General features: G+C 38.3%; 1 pseudogene; it reads left to right on the top strand.

Moving 5' to 3' along the window:
• The first annotated feature begins 3,556 nt into the window (after positions 1–3,556).
• Positions 3,557–4,019, top strand: LOC102842541 (annotated as a pseudogene).
• Positions 4,020–17,803: the final 13,784 nt, after the last annotated feature.

Below are 17,803 nucleotides of genomic sequence, written 5' to 3' on the forward strand. Positions count from 1 at the left end.
AAAAAAAAAAAAAAAAATGCAGTATTGTCTAAAAGGGGAAGAAAATTGCAGACATCAATCCACCTGAATCCTCATTTCTCTATTAAGAAAAGCTGGATCATTGTCTCTCCCCAAACGTGAGCTTTGCTACCAATAATTTAAAAGTTTGGCCCATTATCCTGACACCTGAGTCAAATGAGAGCCCTATGCAGATTTATGAATAGATTAATTGGCCAAGAAACAGCTAATAGTCACAAGTTAGACATTTCTAAAAGCCATTTGGAGTACACAACTATGAGCCATTATGAAATAATCATATGTAAAACCTATAGGAGCTCTGGTAGGGTAGTGGTTACGAATCAGGTTGCGAACCACAAGGTCAGCAGTTCGAAACTACCAGCTGTTCCACGGGTTAAAAATGAGGCTTTCTGCTCCTGTAAAGATTTACAGCCTTGAAAACCCTGTACAGGGTCACTATGAGTCAGAACCGACTCCACGACACATAACAACAACAACAAAATCTATAGGAGTCCTGGTATGGTGCTGTGGGTTAATACACTGGACTGCAAATTCGGCTTGAACCGCAAGGTTGGCAGTTCAGGCTCACCGACTACTCCTTGGAAACCCTATACAGGAACGCTATGGGTCAGAACTGACTCGACAGCACTTAACAACATCATTTCACTCAGGTGAAGTCGGTGAAATGATAATCAAAAGCAGCACCTAGGCAGTCCATTAAGAACTCAAATGCTTGCCAAAAGCAGTAGTATGTGATGAGGCTAGTGTTTCATTTGAGCGTACATTAGAACGTTCTTTTTCAAAATTTCTCAAGGAGAAGGTGGGGAGGAAGGTAAGAGATCACAGTGAATGGAAAAAAATGTCTTGTGATTTTTCAGAATTTGGCAAAAGTTTATGAAATGATTAAATGTAAAATTTATGATCAAAAAGGTTTATGATTGAATGCATCACATTCAATGAAAAATTATATATGGTGGTACTTTGAATGAGATGACATATGAATTAAACAAATTTTTATTAAGTCATTTTTGTGTACATATTTGGAGTATGGTTGTGGTGCTGTAGGGTAAACCTTGGGCCACAAGTTCGGTTTGAATAAAGGGTCAGTGGTTCAAACTCACCAGCCACTCCTCGGAAACCCTACATTGATCTTCTCCACCATCTCTTGACACAGTACAGTCTAGTTGATTCCTGTTTGTGCCATCCAGTGAGGTCCCGGTATATAATTGTCTTTTATGGTGTTTTAAAAGGTATTTGCAATGAAGAAGTCATTGGTCTTGCAAAATTGTACCATGTAATCTCCGTTTCTAACACTAAGGCTGTATTTTCCAAGTACTGATAACTTCCTCTTTGTTTCCAACCTTTGAATTCCAGTCACCAGTAAAGAGCAATATGTCTTGATTGCCTGTCTGATAAATTTCAGACTGAACAAGTTGTTAGAATTCTTAAATTTCATCATCACTGTCTTTAGTAGTAGTAGTTGTTGTTAAGTGCTGTCATGTCGGTTCCAACGGATAGCAACCCTCTATAGGGTTTCCAAGGAGTGGCTGGTGAATTTGAACCAACAACCTTGTGGTTCAGACCACTCTGCAGTGTCACACCAAGACTGTGCCTTTAGTAGTTGGTGTGTACATTTGAATAACAGTGATACTAACCTGTCTTCCTTGGAGGTATATGGTTACTACCCTATGACAGACAGCATTGTACTTCAAGATTGAACTTAAAATGTTCTTTTGGATAATGAATGCTATGCCGTTCCTCTTAAATTTTTCATTCAGATTCAAAATGACCAATATCAGTCCCTATCAGCTCATTAATGCCTCATACATTAATTTTCTTCATAAAACGTTTCAATATTGCAACACAAGGCTTAATTTTTTTCTTCAGTTCTCTCAACTTGAGAAATGCTAATTGTGTGCTTTCTTTTTGGTTTTGTAACTGCAGGTCTTTGCACATTTCACATAGTATATTACTTTGACTTCTTGAGTTTCCCTCGAAATGTTCTGTTCAGCTCTTTTACTTCCTCATTTCTTAACATTTCTCTGCTGGAGAGCAAGTTTCAGAGTCTCTTCTGACAATAAAAATTGTTTTCTCTTCTTAGAGTTCAAAAGAATTTAGTGTACTCTAGTTGGCTTTATAATGTATCTTTAATAATCAGATTTTATGTGCATATTGCATAATTCAAATACATTTCTTTAGGCATCTGTATTCAAATCCTAAATTCTGTGGGGACAGGGTGAGTAGCTTTCAACAGTGTTGGCACAATATCATCCAGATGTGGTAATTTAGTAACTATGTGCTGAGGATGATGATTAGGTCAGTGACAAATCTTTATGTTGAGTAGAAAGAGCTTACTGATTAGTTTCTAGAATTGTTGCCTGATTTAGTAAACAAATATGACTTTATTTTATTTGCTTGCCTGTTTATTATATTAGTGGACTATGTCATAAACTATGAATGTTGCATTAAAAAGAACACATTCTAGTCTTCCTGGGATATGCATGCATGCCTTAGGTTAATGTACTCTGAACTTTCTGAATAACCTGATCCTTCTGCTATACCTTTTACTGTATCTTTGGTCTGACTAATTGACAGGGGCGGCAGCAGCAGTTTTCAGATGTTTGACATGTGGATGGTGTCTGGATCCACTACTGTGTTTATTATGTGTGTTATACAGCTGATTTTCAGAAAGTTCTTAACATATGTCTCAAAAAAAAAACACACCCAAGTCAGGCACTTGGTATGTTGTTGTTGTTAAGTGCTTTGGAGTTGTTTCTGACTCATAGCCACCCTGTGTAGGGTTTCCAAGGAGTGGCTGGTGAGTTTGAACTGCTGACCATGTGGTCCGGTGCTTTATCCCACAGTGCCATACTAGGACTCCTGGCACTTGGTATAGGCCCTCTGATTTGATTCTCTCTCATTTGATTTTGCTATAATATTTTCAAAATGAGGGGGGAAGGGAGGTGGAAAAGTCCTTTGTAAGCCATTTAAACAACTTAGGAGAGCTGCAGGTTAATCACAGTGTCTGCTTACCAGGTTTGCTTTATGTACCGTTGTTGTGGTTAAATGCTGTTGAGTTGGTTCTGACCCATAGTGACCCTGTATAGGGTTTCCAGGAGCAGCTGGTGAGTTTGAACTAGAGACCTTGTGGTTCAAACAAACTTTGCAGTCCAGCGCATTAACCCACAGCAACACACCAGGTCTCTACTTTATGCATTAGCAGTGTTTAAAATGTGTCCAAGGATCCGATCACCTTTTACAAACTTAGTTTATGATGGTACCTCCTGTGATGATGAATTGCATTCTATTCTCTGTGCTGCTCAAATAACAAGCAGTAGCTGTTCCATTTAGCTATGTCAGGGAATTTAAGAAAGAAATGTCTCAGGCTGGCCCATTGTTATCCTCCACAGTGAAGATTCAAACCAGTTCAAGGGTTTCACTTCTGTGTGGTCTTTGCTCTAAAGTACTATTACATATGAGAAAAATAGGTGTAAATGTTCTCATTAAAATTTAATTTTGGGCTCTTCGTCATCTTCCCTGTTTCTCGGGCACCGCAGCCATGAAGGTAGAACTGTGCAAAATATACCCCGGACACGGGACACGCTATGCCAGGACTGACGGGTAGGTTTTCCAGTTTCTTAATGCAAAATGCGAATCTGCATTCCTTTCCAAGAGGAATCCTGGGCAGATAAACTGGACTGTCCTCTACAGAAGAAAGCACAAAAAGGGGCAAAAGGAAGAAATTCAAAAGAAAAGAACCCGCCGTGCAGTCAAATTCCAGAGGGCCATCACTGGTGCATCTCTTGCTGACACAATGGCCAAGAGAAACCAGAAGACTGAAGTTAGAAAGGCTCAACGAGAACAGGCCATAAGGGCTGCCAAGGAAGCAAAAAACGAACGCTAAGCAAGCATCTAAAAAGACAGCAATGGCTGCTGCTAAGGCTCCCACAAAGGCAGCACCTAAACAGAAGATTGTGAAGCCTCTGAAAGTTTCTGCTCCCTGAGTTGGTGGAAAGTGCTAACTAAGTTGGCAGGCTTTAAAGTAAAGAGTCAACTGCAAAAAAAAAAAAAATTTAATTTTGGAAAAAGTTACTATTTCCATTAGTTTGGATTTCAGACAAATGTCTGATTGGAAAATTTATTTTTAAAAAGCTAACTAAAACAAAATAAAAGCTGACATTGATCAAATATAATAAAGCTAAAGTATCCAGGATTAAAAGACCCAAGCATAGGATTTCCTATGTATAAGTCTTTATTAGAGTTGATTGAGAAAGTTGCCCCACTGTATTTGAAATGACAAAGCTGTATGTGCAAGATTGAAGGAATCATATATATATGTGAAGTCTAAAGACTTAGAAATTGTCGTTTGTAAGTCATGGCGGAAATCCGTGATAGTTTATTATGTTTGGAATTTTCAGGGACATTCCAAATTCAGAGAAACCCAGCTTACGGTAGTCAACTTGTTAGACATTAAACAAATAGAGGACAAGATAGAGTCACGATGTGATGCTGTATGATAAACGTTGAACTGCTCACCATAAGGTCGGTGGTTTAGATCTGCCAGGCGCTCCTAAGAAACTCTCTACAGCATCACTTTGATTCAGAATTGGCTCGATGGTACTTAACCAAAGAATAAAAGATAGAGAAATGGCTTACAGCCATATTGAAGATTCAGTGTGAAATGGTAAATTTCATTTTCTAAATGACAATAACATAATAACAACCACAATACAGTTGGAAACTTTATCTAATGATAGAAAAACCCCTGCCCCATCTCCATTCAGATGTCTTTCATTATTTATTTATGTTAAGGAACTCTGGTAGTGTAGTGGTTATGAATCAGGCTGCTAACCTCAGAGTCAGCAGCTCGATACTACCAGCTGTTCCGTGTGAGAAAGATGAGGCTTTCCAATCCCGTAAAGATTTACAGCCTTGGAAACCCTGTACCGGGTCACTGTGAGTCAGAACTGACTCCACAGCACATAACAACAACACCATTTACCGCAGTGAGGCTTTGATATTTAATTTCATGTGCTGCTAATTCTGACCCATCAGTGGAGCTTGTGTGTTATGATATTGAACAGATTTTAGGGGTACTTCCAGATTGAGGGATTAGAAGAAAAGGCCTGTTGATCTAGTATTGAAAATCAGTCACTAGAAACCCTGTGAATCACCACAGTCTGATCTGAAGTTGATGATGGGTATGGTGTGATACTGCAGGGTAAGCACTGGACCACTAGGTCAGTTTGAATCGCAAGGTTGATAGTTCAAGCTTACCTGCCACTCCTCAGAAATCCTGTACATGGTTGTTATGAGTCAGAACCACTTTTATGGTCCTTAACAACAAATGACAAAAGACCCAGCGATGTTTTGTTGTGTTTGGTGTATGGCAATTCAGTGGCAGTTAGCAACACTTTGCTGCAAGACCTGCAAAAGGATATGGACATTGAAAAAGAACTAAAGGAGGAAGGAAATAGGAAAAAAAAATCATAGTTTGGGACTAACTAAAGAAGAGGAGTTTGAGGAGCAAAATCTGTAGACAAGATGTCCTTTGCTGTGATAGTTTAATCTTACTGCTTGAGGGAGGTGGCTTAAAAGATGAAATTTAGGAGATATATAATGAACATTTCTTACATGGCACAGAACAGTATTGAAAATGTTACTTCCTGAGTTGAATATAATTTTTAATTCATGCTTGAATTGGATATAGAAAATTTTATGAATGCTAAGTTTTACTATTAAGCTATAAAATAATCCTTATCATTTTATAGCATCAAATCCTACACACCAATGTTATAATAGTTATGCATTTTCATCATTATACTTCCTCCCAACTAAGAAAATAATTCACTCAAAGATCAGGTTAAAGATAGCTCAAGATTTAGAATTGGGATCATTAGATCTCAGAGTCCATTTTTGACTACATCATTAGAAATATCATACAATTTGTGTCAGCATCAGTCATTAGACCTTAATCTCAGAGGGCAAACATCCGTCATTAATTTTATGACAGTCATGTTTCTAAAACATAATATAAACCCATATCAAACCAAACCCACTGTTACTGAGTCCACTCTGACTCATAGCGGCCCTGTGTAGGGTTTCCAGACTATAAATCTTTACGGAAGCAGAAAGCCTCATCTTTCTCTATTGCAGTGACAGGTAGGTTTGAACCCCTGATCTTTGAACTACCAACCTTGCCATTAGCTTATGATATAGTGCCATGAGGGTTCCTTATATTATAAAACCAAAAGTACAACACCAAAAACCCATGGCTGTTGAAGTGGATTCCAATTCATGGTGATCCTATGCAAGGTCTCCAAGGCTGTAAATCTTAATGGGAGTCCAAAGCCCCCTCACTCTCCCATGTAGTTAGCAACCAATTAGTGTAATCCTTCTCTGTCAAACAATAAATATTTAAAATTCTCAATCACAGATTTGACTTCATTTTCTCTCTTTTTAGTGTTAATGACTGATTATAAAGAGCACATGATTTTCCTTGGAATGAAATTACCTTTTTCTTTTTTTTTTTTAACATATCAGTCTGTGATAATTCTGAATTTCAGCTAGACAAATAAAATTCAAACCACTGCTGAGTCGATTCCTCCTCAGAGGGCTTCCAAGACTATACATCTTTACTGGAGCAGACAGATTCTTGTTTGGAGTAGGTGATGGGTTTGAAACACTGACCTTGCAGTTAGCAGCCTAATGCTTAACCCACAATGCCACCAGGTCTCCTTAGCCCAGGTGTATAGATATTTATTTTCTCTCCTTTAAGCTTTGGAGGATTTTATTGTGGGCCAAGATAGCATCAGAAAAAGTGCTATTGGTTTACCTTCTTCAGTTACACTTTGTAAAATTATTACAATTGTTCAAGAGAGGACTGGGTAGAAAGGTAACAAGGAATGTGGTAATTTTGAGAAGGAGGGAGTGTCCAGTTTTGCTGCTGCCAGGATTTTCTGTCCATTAAAAAATATTCAGTCTGTATATTGTGTATGTCAAGAAATAAAGTAGATCTGACTGTCTTTAAAGGCATCAAGTGGATACATGCCCAGGGCTGGAAAATATGTATCAATGGTACTAATAATGGCATCACTTTATCTTTTGCAGTATACTCCATAGGATTTTCAATGGCATATTTTCCAGAAGGATACCAAGACTTCCAGGGCACCTCTTGGTGAACTCATGTTGCCATTTCTTTTGTTGTTATCAGCCAATTGGGGAGTCTATAGAAGCACGAAGTGACTGGCTTACAAGTTTTTTAAGAGGGAGTTTAGTTTCAGAGTATGCTGGGGAAGGTAGAATCCCCATTGAATCGTTTTCATCTTGTCTAGGTGGGTCTGGTGAAGAGATGGGGATAAGAGTCTTGTGATTCAATAGTGAGTAATTGTTATCATGACTAATTGCAACTGTGGCAAAAGGGGGAGTAGTTAATCTTATACAGCCCAGGAACAGAGAGCCCTATGATCATCAAGGGAAAAGAGAACAAGTAGAATGTGGAACCCTATCCAGAGAAGTAGTGACACCAGAGATGGAGGCAGAGATGAGGATATGGAGAGAGGAAGCAGCTGAGAACTCTAGACTCATGGAAAGAGAAAGACTGAGTGCTGGTGGCCAGGAGGCAGGTTTACAGAATGTGCCCTTTGGTTGTTTAAATTATTATATATTCCTGAGTGTTTTTGTGTACACATCCCCCCCCCAACAAAACAAAACAAAAAAACAACAACGAGAGAATAGAAACAAATACTGTTAAATGATGATGCACGGAGGAGATTGTTATCACTGCAATCAAACAATGAGGTAAAACTGATGTTCTCCATGTAAACTATCACTCAATTCACACACAAAATAAAATTAAAAAAAAGTGGAAAAACCCTATACAACACTGTTCTCTGATACATATGAGGTCATCTTGAATCGGAATTATACTGGTACAGGTGACAGTATATACTTCAGTGGGAAACACAATGATACGAAAAGACTAGCAGATATGGTTTCACTAGTGATAGTGTGCATATTTAGAGGTATTTGGAGACAACACAACTGGCTTCTTCCTTGAAGTTAGGGATGGAAAAAAAGAAGAAAAGACGAAGCATGAAGATGTCAAAATTTCAAGGAAAAAAATAATGACAACTTCTCAGTTGTCTTCTTTTGGAGAAGACAATAAATAAATAAAATAATAAATAAAGAAGATTTAGAGTTGTAGAGCACTTAGTTGTGCTTATACTGAACCTGTACTTAGATTTTGCTTGAACAGATCAAGGGGATACTGTGTAGTTACTAATCAGGAAAGATGTGAGCCAGGACTATATCCTCTTACCATACTTATTAAATATGTATGCAGAGAAAATAACTCAAGAAGATGAAGAACTGGACATCAGGATAGGAGCAAGACTCATGAACAATCCGAGATATACAAATCAGGCAACCTTGCTTTTGAAGGTTGAAGCACTTATTGATGAAGATAAAAATGACAACCTCAACTGAACCAATAAGCAACACCATGATAAATAAAGAAAATATCGAAGTTGTCAAAGATTTCATTTTCTTGGATCCATCATCAATACCCAGGGATGTAATAGTCAAGAAATCAAACAATGCATTGCATTGGGCAAATCGGCTACAAAATGTTAACAAGCAAAGATGTCACCCTGAGGACCAAGGTGTGCCTAACTCAGGCAATGGTAATTTCAGTTGCCTCATATATATGTGAAAGCTAGGCAATCTTTAAGGGAGACTGAAGGAAAATTGATACTTTTGAGTTACAGTGTTGTAAAATAATATGGTATGTATCATGCACTACCAGAAGAATGAACCAATCTTTCTTGAATGATGTACCACTAGAGTATTCCTTAGAAGCAAAGCTAGCACACATTGGACATGTGATCAGGAGGGACCAGTCTTTGCAGAAGGACAGTATGCTTGGTAGAATAAAAGGTGAGAGAAAGATCCTCCGTGTGACAGACTGCCAGAGTAACTGGAACAATGGAATGAAACAGGAGATACAGTGAGGATGGTGCGGGACAGGGTTGTGTTTAGTTCTGTTATACTAAAAGGTATCTAATAACAACATAAAATTGTATACACAATTTGAGGTAAAGGAAACAATTCTATTTTGTAATTCCTGTAAATATGTATGGAAAGAAACCACATTAACTTTCATCTTTGCTTATTTTTGGAACTTAGTAGAGTTGTATTTTGTTAATATAAATAAAAAAGCCCACAAATACTTGCATGTTGTTGTGTGCCATCAAGTCTGTTCTGATTCATAATGACCATGTATAGAGTTTCTGAGGAATAACTGGTGGGTTTGAACTGCCAACCCCATGGTTAGCAGTACTTTGTTTATCCTATAATGCCACATCAGGACTCCTTGCATATGTAACAGTAATTTTGGTTGCTATGCACCTGGAAATAAGTCTCTTAATAATACTACTTTTTTAAAGTATTTTTACTCTTCATAGTATTTCTATACTGAAAGGAGAGATTCTGGTGAGAAAAGGATGACCTCCAGTAAATTAATAATGTACAATGTAGAAAGAATTTCCTCAACAATATTATCATTTTGTTTTATATGATTTCATATGAAATATTTTAATTAAAATTGCAGTAAATTATTTTATACTTTTATAAAGTTTTTAAATGCCCAAGGAGAACTTGAGAAAAGTACATAAATATTAACTTATTTTAATATATGCATTTATTCTTGTTCGGCATTGTGGGTTAATGCATTGAGACTGCCGCAGAGTCGACAGTTCAATTCACTAGCTGCCCCTCAGAAACCATACAGAGGATTGCTATGAGTCAGAATCAACTCAACAGCACTAACAACAACAAAAACACTCAATAGATTCCTATGAACCCGGGTGGAGACCTGGTTGGCCAGCAGTGTGGCAAAACCTGGGGACTCTTGGGCCCAGAATCAGTGACATAGCCACAGAGAACTAGAGTGGAGAGTGAAGCGTCCAGCTGATAAGAAGAAAGGATAGATGCATAAGAACACCCACACTTGCAGATAATACCCACTTGACCTGGCTTCAATGACTGATTGACCAGAGCTCAACTAGAAGAAAGAAGAGGAAAAAAAAGAGTAATTTGATACAATTTGATGAACTTGACTTACACCTATGGATGCAGTAGCTCAAAAAAGGGAACAAATCTTTACAGCGAGGATCATTCCCACCCCCTCCTACACAGGGTAGACAGGGATGCACAACTTGGACATTGGCTACCCAAAATTGGGGGCTACAAAGGCAAGAAGTGACTGGCTTATAAGCTTTCAAGAGGGAGCCTAGATCCAGAGGGCATGGAGGAAGTTAGAATCGCCACTGAGTAGTAGCCAATCTGTCTGGGCGGGGCTGGTGAAAGGAGATGGGGATAGGTCCCTTGTGGTACAATGGTGAATAATTGTTATCAGGACTGACTGCGTGGGTTGGAAATGTAAAGGTAGATGTTTTGTAGCAAAAGTGATTGACTATGCAGTCCAGGTGCTGAGGTCCCTGAAACTCATCAAGAGAAAAGAGCGGAGTGCGAGACCTTACCCAGAGAAGCAGTGATGCCAGAGATGGAGGCAGATATGATGACATGGAGAGCTGGAGCGGGGACTATAGATTCAGAGAGGGACTATGTGTTGATGACCCGGAGGGGCACTCTTGCAGGGTATACCCTTTGGTTGGTTGATACATGGAGTGGATTTTAACCATGGCAATGAGATGATATACAATTGGATTATTGTAAAACTAATGTTCTCCCATGTAAACTGTCACATAATTCACAGGAAGACATTAAAAAAATGCATGTCAAAAAAGTATAGGAGAAAGCTCCCATGTGTTTTTCTGTTGTTATGTGCCATCAGGTCAGTTCCCCCCAATAGAAACCCTGTATAGGGTTTTCAAGGAGTGACTGGTGAGCTTGAACCACTGACGTTGTCGTTCAAACTGACTTTGCTGTCCAGCAGTTCGTTTAAAGCCCATGTAATTCACCTAAAAGTATTAGCCATCACCATAGAGTTCTTGAACATGCTATGGTAATGTATCCTGGTGTAGTGCTATACGATAAGACTGCTGACCAAAAGTCAGTGGTTCAAATCCACCAGTAGCTTGTCAAAAACCCTATACAGAGTCACTGAGTTGCAACCAACTCAATGGCACTAGTGTTATTGTTGTTAAGTTCTTTCAAGTTGGTTATGACTCAAAACCACCATATATAGGGTTTCCGAGGAGCAGCTGGTGAGTTTGAACAACCAAATTTGAGGGTCTAACTCACCTTAAGTTCCAGTGCCACCCAAGGACTCCAATGACACTTAATAGGAACTTCAAATGCTATTAAGGGACGTAAGTATACAAAAAAAAAAAAAAAATCCTAAAATTCCAAAGATACAGCATTGCTATCAGGATTTCTTATCTTTTTTTGTTTAAATACCTATTTGTTTTCAAGAGATGAGAACAAATGAGGGCACTTGATAAATATTGCCCAATTAATCATTTTTTATGTAGAAAATCCACTAGATACTCTTTTTCAGTTCTAGTAAGACATAGGTTTATTAAAATAGCAACTTATTGAAAATAAGCATGTCTTTATTTTGTATATGCATGCTTTAAATAGATTATTTTTTTCATTAGCGAGAACAATGAAAAGGTTATAAAAAGAATCAAAAGCACTGGAAATAGAAATACAAGACAACTTGTAATAAACTGCATCTTAATAAGACAATTCTGCAAATACTTTAATAATAATAAAAATAGTAATAATAATACTTTGAATTTGCAGTATCTAGTGTCTTTCTACTAAAGCATATAAAGCTTTTCGACATAATGGGATAATATTCATGACAAAGGAATAATTATAGCCATCAATGTCCACAGCACTTAAACACTAATGAGGAGCTTTGGCATTTGCGACTTGTAGAAGCTTTTTCCTCTAAGTATGCCACAATGATAACAGCATTATCAGTAATAGCTGGGAAAGGAGTGTGGCAGAAAGGCTGGGTGGGTTCATAAGAATGTGGTTGTTGTTGTTAGGTGCCATCGGTTTGGTACTGACTCATAGTGACCCAATGCACAACAGAATGAAACACTGCCTAGTCCTGGGCCAACATCACAATTGTTGCCATGCTTGAACCCATTGATGCTGCCACTTTGTCAGTCCATCTTGTAGGGGTCTTCCTCTTTTTCTCTGACCCTCCACCTTACTTAACATGATATCCTTCTCCAGTGACTGGTCCCTCCTGACAATAAGTCCAAAGTATGAAAGACGAAGCTTGGCCAGCTTGGCCTCCAAGGAGCACTCTGTTTGCACTTATTCCAACACGGATCTGTTGGTTCTTTTGGAAGCCCATGGCACTTTCAATATTCTCCTCTAACACCATAACTCAAAAGCATCTATTCTTCTATGGTCTTCCTTATTCACTGTCCAGCTTTCACATGCAATTAAGGTTATTGAAAATACCATGACTTGGGTTAGGTGCAACTTAGTCCTCAAGCTGACATCTTTGCTCTTCAACACTTTAAAAAGGTCTTGTGCAGCAGATTTGCCTAATGCAATACGTCGTTTGATTTCTTGACTCCTGCTTCCATGAGTGTTGATGGTTAATCCAAGAAGAATGAAGTCCTTGACAACTTCAGTCTTTTCTCCTTTGATACGAATGTTGTTTGTTGGTCCAGTGGTGAGGATTTTTGTTTTCTTTACCTTGAGATGCAATCCTTACCAAAGTCTGTGGTCTTTGATCTGCATCAGTAAGTATTTTAAGTTCTCTTCACTTTCAGCAAGCAAGGTTGTATCATCTGCATACCTCAGATTGTTAATAAGTCTTCTTTCAATCCCGATGCCATGTTTTTCTTCATATAACCCAGCTTCTCAGATTAATAATACAGGTTGAATAAGTATGGAGAAAGAATAAAATCCTGTCACACACCTTTCTTAATTTTAAACCATTCAATGTTCCCATGTTCTGTTCAAACAACTGCCTCTTGGTCTGTATATAGATTTCTCATGAGCACAATTAAGTGTTCTGGAATACTCATACTTCACAGTGTTGTCCGTAACTTGTCATGATCCATACAAATGAAAGCCTTTGCATAGTCAATGAAGAACAGGTAAACATCTTTCTGGTACCAGCAATTGTGCTACCTCTTGTTGTTATCATTAACTGCTGTCAAATAGGTTCCAACTCATAGTGACCCTATATAGGGTTTCCTACTAGCAGCTGATGAGTTTGAACCACCGTCCTTGCAGCTCAAATGGACCTGTGGTCCAGTGCTTATCCTACAGTGCCACATCAGGAATTATTATAATCAACTCTTCTACATATAAAATCTAAACATTTGTTGACAGACTCTGTCATACTGTATACTCTGAAATACACAAAGTATTTCATGTGATTCGGTGATTCACTAAACTATTCCTTCTTCCAATAATTTGTGATTGCCTTAGTTAGAGTCTTCAGCATTTCTTGTTTAGATTACTCCATTAGCAAAAAACAAGAAAAGAAAATCTGTCTTCCCAATATATCCTTCCTTCAAATTCTAACTAAAATGATATTTCTAAATCATGCATTGGATTTCCTGCTGCCTGAAATCATCATCAACAGCTTTTGTTTGCTTTAAGAGTGAAGTTCAATGCCCTTTATGATTTTGGACCTATCTAGTTTTCTAGATTATATTGTTAACAATCTGGCTCCGGAGTCAGAGTGATCTTAGTTCTGCCACATTAAATAGCTCTGGGACCTTGAGAACAGCCCTTAGGTTTATTATTCCTTAATATTATCATCTTTGAAACTGAGATAAAAATAAATCTTTGTTGAGTTGCTGTGAGCATTAGAAGAGAAATCCTTTATCAGGGTGCAGAGTCTATTCAGATTAATTTAAAACAATTTGTTTAAGTTGGCCTTTCAAGAGCGTTCTATGGAAACCTGCTTTTACGTAGTATACAGGTAAATCTATTTTCACAGAGTGCTGAGCTGGGACATGACTGGAGGCTACTCACCTACCTGTCAATAGAACTTAAATTCCAAGGCTTAGACTCCAGTCTCCTGATTATACCAGGTAAAGGTCCATATTCTCCTAAGAGATGAACACTGAGTTGGAAATCATCATTCTTCTACAGCATAATACAGGAGGATGCTAGTTTTTCCTCCCATTCACCTAAGAGTCCTACAATGACAGTGATTTCAGAGTCTGATATCTGACCCTATAATGCTCCAAAGTACAAATTGCTACCATATCTGACTCAGTGCATTCCTCTAATAAATGCTGTTCCTGAAGCAGTGGTGTTCAATTCTTCTTGTTTGCTTGAAAAGGTGGCTCATAACAAGTGCTCAATAAATATGAGTATATATTAAAACAGTAACCAGTTTTGTCTCCTGACGTGCCATAATGTGTATCTTGTGTTGTAGTTCTCCTTTCCTACTTGAAACTGCTTTCGTTTATATATGCCACTTTTGACTAGGCGCTCATCTTCCATTCATCAACTTGTGTAACTCCAACTTCCCTTCAAGACTCAGCTACAGAGTTATTATCTAGAAGGGTTTTCTGAACAATTGCTTCCCACCTCCTCCTCCCGCACCCAGGCTGAATAATGGACCTTTCTGTGCCTTTCTCTGCTATAACCTGATCCCACTTTCTTATAGTTAGGTGTCTTCCTGACACTTTGATACATTTCACTGTGATCTCCTAAAGGTCTTGATATTCTAATGCCTCTAGTACTAAGAAGTACATAAATAGATTCACAATCAAAAGAGTAATTACTCACACTATTTTTATCATGCTGTAGGTTTTGTTTGTTTCTCTTGGGTTTTCTGCTATTATTCTACCATTGTTAAATTGACTCTGTTTCCTTTAATTCTTTTTCTCTATAATATCATTTTCTCCCTTGGGTTTCAAATTCTACCAAGGAATCTTTTTAACTTCCATGTTTTCAACTCTATCCAGAGTCCAGATCTCTGTTTTGAACTTCAGATCAGTACATTTGTATTGTTGTCTTTGTTGTTAGTTGCTGTCATGTAGATTTCCAGTCATGGGGATACAACTTCTCCAGAGGATTTTCAAGGCTGTGGTAATGCAGAGGATTATCAGAAGCAGAATGCTAGACCTGTCTTCCAAAGGTACTCTGGATAGGTTTCAACTGTCTGTCTTTCAGGGAGCAGTAAAACACTTAACCATTTAGGTCAGGAGGCTTCCAGGAAATCAAGCTCTGAAGGTCATTCTCATTCTTTCTTTTTTTCCTGCATTCCTCCTATCTTAATAAATGGTTGTTGTTGTTGCTGTTATGTGCCGTGGAGTCCATTCCGACTCATAGCGACCCTGTGTAGGGTTTCTGAGGCTGTAAATCTTTACGGGAGCAGAAAGCCTCATCTTTCTCCCACGGGACAGCTGGTAGTTTTGAACTGCTGACCTTGCGGTTTGCAGCCCGATTCTTAACCACTACACTACCAGAGCTCTTTTAATAAATGGTAGGTACCACATAATCTCCAACATCAGAAATGTGATAGTTAGCCTCATTTCCTCCTTTCCAAGAAAATTTAAGTTTCTCATAATTCTCACTCTTTCTATTTCTCATACCTTGATCCTGTCACCTGTGCTATTCAGCCCTTCATCACGTATTCCTGAATTGCTCCAAAAGCCTAATGTCATCTTCTCTTATTTCAGATTTTGTCCTTTCTACGTATTACTTCTCTTGTAAATACAAATTTTATATTGTCATTCCCCTACTTAAAATGACCCCTGTGTCCCCACTCTCTTAATGATGAAGTTCTAACTCCATGTTATGACAAGTATCAGTTGACACTGTCAACTCCATCCCATGGCAACTGCATTTATTCGGATTTTTAGCGACTGATTTTTTGGGCACTAGACGACCATGCTTCTCTTCCAAGGACCTCACACCAACAAGTTGCATCACCAGGGGGTATGTTTTTTAATCTAGGATTTGCCTATTTCTCTGACAACACTTCTGTCACTTTCCTTAAACTATATATTGCATTTCCGTTGACTGAACTTCATATCACCATCTTGAATTTCATGTCTGAAAAATGCAATTTCTTCTTTTAGGATAGATACTTGCATTTCTTAATAGCTTCCACACCTTTAGAAAATATTTTTTTTTCCAAATAGCATTGTTTCTTTAAAATGTGGCCATATGTGGTCACTTCTAAAAGACAATTTATGATGTTTACAGTTGGTTTAGTTTTCCTGGTACTAAACAGGAGCTCCCATTTTTGATGCACAATGACTTCAAGATTTAAGAAAATGTGGGTAATCTGAGGAAAGACAATCAACACTGGCTCTGTGGGGTCATTCTCTGAATTAGGGGTCTATTTCTATGACAATTAGTATCTGGCACTTTCTAATGAATATATTCTTTAAGTTTGTACTTACTGATTTTTCTACTCCTTAAATTGAGATATGATAGTTGTGAGGACAGGTATGAATAGTCAACGTTAGGCTATTACATAGTGTCTTGTGCCTGAGTCATCTCCTCAGGATAAGATAATTCAAGAAACCAGCTCTGTCTCGTGGAAAGAGACTCCTTGGAAGCCAGTCCACCATTTTTAATATATCCAGTCCTTTCCAAGATAGGCAATCCTAGCACAGTACTTCATGTCTCCCTGGCTAGATTATTAATTTCTGTATAGTAGACATTAATTTTTAGGTATTTTTATGTTAAAAGAGCTTATCATGACTCCTAGTACATAGCAGGCACACATAAAATGATTCCGAGTAAATTAATTTTTCTTAAATTTTAATTTACTTTTGTCCAAACAGAGTTCAGAGCAACACTTCATTGTTATAAATGCTTTAATTTTCCTTTGAATTATGAATTTATGTATATATATTATATATATATCTTGTTGTCAGGTGCCATAGAGTCAATTCCGACCCATAGCAACCCTGTATAGTGTTGCCAAGGAACAGCTGGTAAGCTTGAACCACCGACCTTGCAGTTCAAACAGCTTTGCTGTAGCATTAATGCGCCAGACAGCAAAGCTGTTTGAATATATATATATTTGTGTGTGCATATATGTCCTCGAGTCCTGGTGTGGCGCTGTGGGTTAATGTGCCAGACTGCAAAGCCATTTGAACTACAAGGTTGGTGGCTCAAGCTCACCAGCAGCTCCCTGGAAACCCTATAAAGGGTCGCTATGAGTTGGAACCAACTCAACGGCACTTAACAACAACAACAACAACATGTCCTGGTGTGGTGCTGTAGGTTAATGTGCTAGACTGCAAAGTCCGTTTTAACTTCAAGATTGGTGGTTCAAGCTCACCAGTCGCTCGTTGGAAACCCTCTAGAGGGGCGCTATGGGTTGGAACCAACATGACGGCACTTAACAACAACAGCAATACATACATACATGCATATATACAGGAGTCCTGGTATGGCACTGTGGGTTAATGCCCTGGAGTGCATGATTGGGTTAAACCACAAGGTCAGGGGTTCAAGCTCCTCGGAAACTCTATACAGGGTTGCTATGAGTTGGAACCAACTCGATGGCACTTAACAGCAACAACATACATAAGTATATATGTTGTTGTTAGGGACCATCGATGTGGTTCCAACTCATAACAACTTTATGCACAACAGAATGAATCACTGCCTGGTCCTCCACCAGCCTCATAATCCTCGTTAAGCTTGAACCCATGATGCTGTCTCTGTAACAGTCCATCTCATTGGGGGTCTTCCTCTTTTTCACTGTTTCTACACTTTAGCAAGCACAATAGCCTTCTCCAGGTACTGGTCCTTCCTGATAATATATTTGAAATACACATATATTGCTTTTTACAAATTGAGATCAGGAGGGAGTGAGCTG

The sequence above is a fragment of the Chrysochloris asiatica genome, unplaced genomic scaffold (genome assembly GCF_000296735.1).
Source record: "Chrysochloris asiatica unplaced genomic scaffold, ChrAsi1.0 scaffold00164, whole genome shotgun sequence".
Classification (NCBI taxonomy): Eukaryota; Metazoa; Chordata; class Mammalia; order Afrosoricida; family Chrysochloridae; genus Chrysochloris; species Chrysochloris asiatica.